The sequence below is a fragment of the Solanum verrucosum genome, unplaced genomic scaffold, assembly GCF_900185275.1.
Source record: "Solanum verrucosum unplaced genomic scaffold, falcon-dt-bn FXZP01000188.1, whole genome shotgun sequence".
Lineage (NCBI taxonomy): Eukaryota > Viridiplantae > Streptophyta > Magnoliopsida > Solanales > Solanaceae > Solanum > Solanum verrucosum.
The window spans coordinates 2,106,347-2,111,882 of record NW_026020409.1 but is presented as its reverse complement, the minus strand read 5'-3'; positions in this window follow the sequence as shown (position 1 = coordinate 2,111,882).

Below are 5,536 nucleotides of genomic sequence, written 5' to 3'. Positions count from 1 at the left end.
CTACTTGCACCAATGACTTAAGAATATCAAAACGAAAAAAATATCAAAATGTTACTTCTTTTCCTAACTGTCCAAAAAAAATTTATATTTCTTTGTAAATTTCTGAAAAATAAAAAAATTAATAAAAATATAAAAATACCTCAAAATTTTTTGACTTGCACCAATAACTTTAGAATATCAAAACGGAAAAAATATCAAAATCTTACTTCTTTTGTGTAATTGTCCGACATTTTTGTATTTTTCTTCGTAAATGTCCGTAGAATATAAAAATCAAGAAAATACATAAAATATATAAAAAGACATTTCAAAAAAAATTCTACAAGCACCAATGACTTTAGAATAGAGAAACGAAATAATATCAAAATTTTACTTCTTTTCGTAATTGTCTGAAATTTTTTTATTTTTCTTCGTATATGTCTGTAAATTTTAAAAATCAATTAAAAAAAATACAACAAACACCTAAGCAAATTTACACTTGCACCAATGAATTTTGAATATCGAAACAAAAAAAATATCAAAATTTTACTTCTTTTTGTAACTTTCTGATTTTTTTTTATTTTTCTACATAAATTTCTGAAACATAGAAAAATATATAAAAATACAAAAAACACCTCAAGAAAATTCGACTTTCACCTATGGCTTTGGAATATCGTAACGAAAAAAAATATTAAAATTTTATTTCTTTTCGTAACTGTCAGAATTTTTTTTATTTTTCTTCGTAATTGTTCGTAAAATATAAAAATCAAGAAAAATACTTAAAAATATACACAAAAAAAACCTCAAAAAATTTCGACTTGCAACAATGAATTTAGAATATTGAAACGAAAAAAATATTAAAATTTTACATCTTTTTGTAACTGTCCGAATTTTTTTTATGTTTCTTTGTAAATGTCCATAAAATATAAAAATCAAGAAAAAACACATAAAGAATACAAAAAACACATCAATTTTTTTTTATTTGCACCAATGACTTAAAAAATATCAAAAATCTTACTTCTTTCCGTAACTGTCTTAAATTTTTTTATTTTAATACGTAAATGTCCGTAAAATATAAAAATCAAGAAAAATACATAAGAATATAAAAAAACACCTCATAAAATTTTTGACTTGCACCAATAACTTTAGAATATCGAAACGAAAAAAATATGAAAATTTTACTTCTTCGTAGCTATCCGAAATTTTTTTATTTTTCTTCAAAAATGTCCCAAAAAATATAAAATCAAGAAAAATATTTTTTTTAAAATACGAATACCACCTCAAAAAAATTCGACTTGCACCAGTGAATTTAGAATATCTAAACAAAAAAATATCAAATTTTACTTCTTTTCGTAACTGTCCGAAATTCTTTTAATTTTCTTCTTAAATGTCTGTAAAATAGAAAAATCATGAAATATACATAAAAAATACAAAAACAACTCAAAAAAATTCAACTTGCACAAATGACTTTAGATTATCGAAACCAAAAAAATATCAAAATTTGACTTCTTTTCGTAACTGTCCAAAAAAAATTTATTGTTTCTCTGTAAATTGTTAGCCTCATATAATCGATAAGTTTTAATAATGACAATACTTAATTGACTCATCACTTGGTGCAGGAAAAGAACGAGGTACAAGTCAAGCACAAACACTCTTAATGAAGGAAAGTAGATGATTTGCTGATTGAGCCACTTAAGAAAGGAAAGTACATATTTGCTCAATCAATCAAGAGGAACAACTCGCTGGAATCAAAGGATGCATTCAAGGAAACAAGATCAGCCAAAGAGGAAGATATCCTCTAAATCAGTCTAGTAGGACAATATGCATAAATCAAGGGACACACTCAAGGAAGTAAAGATCAGCCAGAATTCAAGATCGCTTAAGGAGAAATCAAAATCAAGGGATAAAGTCAAGACATGAAGATCAACCAAGATTCAAGATCATCCCACAAGGAAGGATTCGATTTGTCATGCACATATCTGGCATGGACATGACTCAGCATATCAATCACGATCGAATCAAGGATAAAATCAATGATCCTTGATTCAAACACCATTGGGTTTCTGAAAAGAGAAAAACTATATAAACCTCTCTTAGACATAGTTGTGAAGTACGAACTTTACTTGAACTTGTACTATTCTCTTCTACCATCTTTCATTAAAGCATTGTATTCTTGTGAGCATACAATTGAAAAAGAAAAGAGAGAAGAAACTGAGTGTAGGTTATACTAGTTGAGGTTGCGTCACAGTAGAGGTTTTGATTTGCATATCAGACTGGCTTTTCATTTAAAATACCTTGTAACACCCAAGTTCACTTCAAGATCTTAAGGAAACCCTTGAAATCCAAGGGGACTGGAAGTAGGCACCATGTCGGTGTTTCGAACCAACATAAAACTGTTGGTGTTATTTACTTAGTGCTCTTACAATCTTTGTTTATCTATGTTGCTAACGTGCAGGTGAGTCGACTGACCAATATAGGAAGTCAACTGAAGAATTTTTAATTCACCCCCCCCCCCCTCTTCACTTTCAATTGGTATTAGAGCAGGTCTCACTATTTCAGTGTTTAACCACACGTGAGCAAAGATCCAATGACACACTATCAGATCCTTGATACTTTACTTCAAGATGGACATTCTTCATACCGACCACCATACTTCAATGGACAACATTACTCTCACTGGAAAGACAGATTCAGTATATTTGTCTCTTCAAATGATCATCAAGCATGGATAGTGATCAATAAGGGCCCAAAGTCTATTCCTAGATTGACTGAAAAAGATGGCACTGAAAAGTCATTTGATCCTAAATCATTTGATATCACTAAGGAACAACAAGAGGTAATTCAAACTAATGCTAGAGCTATAAGTTTGTTATATTGTATAGTGAGTGGAGCCGAATATGACAAGATATCAACATGTGAAACTGTGAAAGAAATGTGGGACAAACTAGAAGTGACTTATGAAGGAACCACTAAAGTAAAGGAAGCTTGGATCAGTTCACTTGTAAATGAATATGAGTTTTTCAAAATGGCCGAAGATGAAAATGTTGAATCCATGTTCTCGAAATCACTTGGAATGGTGTATTTAAGTGCACTACAAGTTAGGAAACTCGTTAGAAATCTTCCCAAGGCTTGGGAAACTAAAACTGTCATTCTTGAAGATGGAGATCTGTAGAAAATGACATACGATGAACTTCGAGGCAACTTAATGGCCTATGAACATAATCATATTAACAGGTACAACAAGGATGATAAAAAGAAGAATGTGGCATTTACAACTGAAACATCTGAAATTAGAGAAGAAGTTGATGAAAATCAAGATGAAGGAATGGCTCTTATAAATCGAGGAGTAAGATAAATGCTTAGACAGAGACCTCAACAGGACTTCAAGAACAATGATTTCAAAAGGAATGATGATCGTTGTTACTACTGCGGAAAACCAGGACACATCAAACAAAACTACCTAGAACGGAGAAGAAGAAACAATCGAAGAAACGAAGATCCTAAAAGTCTTGAAGCATGGGATCAAGGAGAAACAACCGACGATGACCATGATGAAATGGAAAATCTATGTTTCATGGCATTAGGTGAAACAACTGAGGTAAGACCTTTTAACTATCCAAATTGTAATGCCTTACAAAATTCTTTGGATATGGTTGCCGATGAATTACAGAAGGTTATTGATAAATACAATAAAATTGCTCAAGAAAAGAAATATTGGCAGATTCTTCTTGAAGCAAGTCAGATTGAAGTCGACTTACTAACAGAAGAACTAGAGGAAGTAAAAATATAGTTGAACAACATCAGAAAATCTCCAAGTCACAGTTCCGTCATATCTAACAGAACTATGTTTTATAGGAGAAACTCTCCTAATCATAGTTCCAACAGATCAAACAAATCTATATAAAATTCTCATTCTCCTGATAATTCTGTTAAAATTACTTGTTATACTTGTAGAGAACTCGGTCATAAATCCTTTAACTGTAGAAAATATTCTTCTGGAAAGTAGATTTGGAGACCAAAAGTCACTAATCATCAAGGACGCAAAAATACTTGGGTACCTACAAGAAACTAATCTTTTTTGTTTTCAAGAGCAGTCTAAGAAAACCTACAAAAAGAGAATGTGGGTACTTGACAATGGATGCTCCATACACATGTGCGGAAAGAAAGAAAATTTCAAAACCATAAAAAGGACTGATGGAGGTTGTGTAAAATTCGGGGACAATGCTAAAGGAGAAGTAACAGGAGTAGGAACCATTACTCTTAGCACTTCATGTGATATAGTTGAAGTGTACTTAGTTGAAGGACTAAAGCACAACCTTCTTAGCATCAGTCAACTATGTGATGCCGGATTTTAAGTCACGTTCAGCACTTCAAGCTGCATCATCAAACATCCTGAGAAAAACCTCTCTCATTGGAGATCGAGTAAATAATATATATGTCCTGAATAATGTTGATTTTCCTTCCCTTACCTGTGTTACTGCAGTCACCAGTGACCTGTGGTTATGGCATCGAAAGCTAGGACATGCAAGCATGCACACTCTTGAGAAACTCTCTAAACTAGAACTAGTTATTGGTTTACCAAAATTAACTTTTGAGAAAAATCACATGCATGTTATATGGGTAAGCAAACTCGTTCATCTTTCAAGGTAAAAGATATTGTAACTACCTCTAAACCTCTCCAGCTTCTTCATATGGACCATTTTGGTCCAACTCGAACTTCTAGTATCGTAGGTAAAAGATTTGCTTTCGTAATTGTTGATGATTTCTCAAGATTTACATGGGTAATGTTTCTCACTCACAAGAGTGAGGCCTTGACTAACATTGAAGTGTTTTGTAGAAGAGTTCAAAGGAAAGCAAGTTACTTCATTACTACCATTCACAGTGACCATGGTGGTGAATTTGAAAATAAAGAATTTGAGGATTTCTGTGCTCAAAATGGATTCACTTAAAACTTCTCTTCACCCAGATCACCTCAACAAAATGGAGTGGTAGAAAGAAAAAATCATCCATTACAGGATACAACCAGAACTATGCTACTGGATCGAAATCTTCCTAATCATTTTTTGGGCAGAAGCTGTAAGTACTACTTGTCACATTCTTAACAAGTGTCTTATCAGGCCTATTTTAAAGAAGACTCCATATGAACTCTGGAAAGGAAAGTAGCCAAACATTAGCTACTTTCATCATTTTGGTTGCAAATGCTTCATCCACAACAAAGGTAAGAACAACCTTGGTAAGTTCGATCCAAGAAGTGACGAAGGTATTTTCCTAGGCTATGCTCCTCTTAGCAGATCTTTTAGAGTTTTTAACAAAAGAACTTTAAGTGTTGAAGAATCTGTTCATGTAGTTTTTGATGACACTAATCCAAGAGTATCGGAAACTAAAGTTGGTGACGATGAAATTCCCTCCCTTAAACAAACTGAAGAGACTCCAAAAATTACCCATGTACCTAACACTGAAGAGTCAACTACTACAGAGGTGGAGTCAACTACCTGAGCTGACAAAGCTAATATTCCTAGAGAATGGAGACATAATGCAAGTTACCCTGAAAATTTCATTC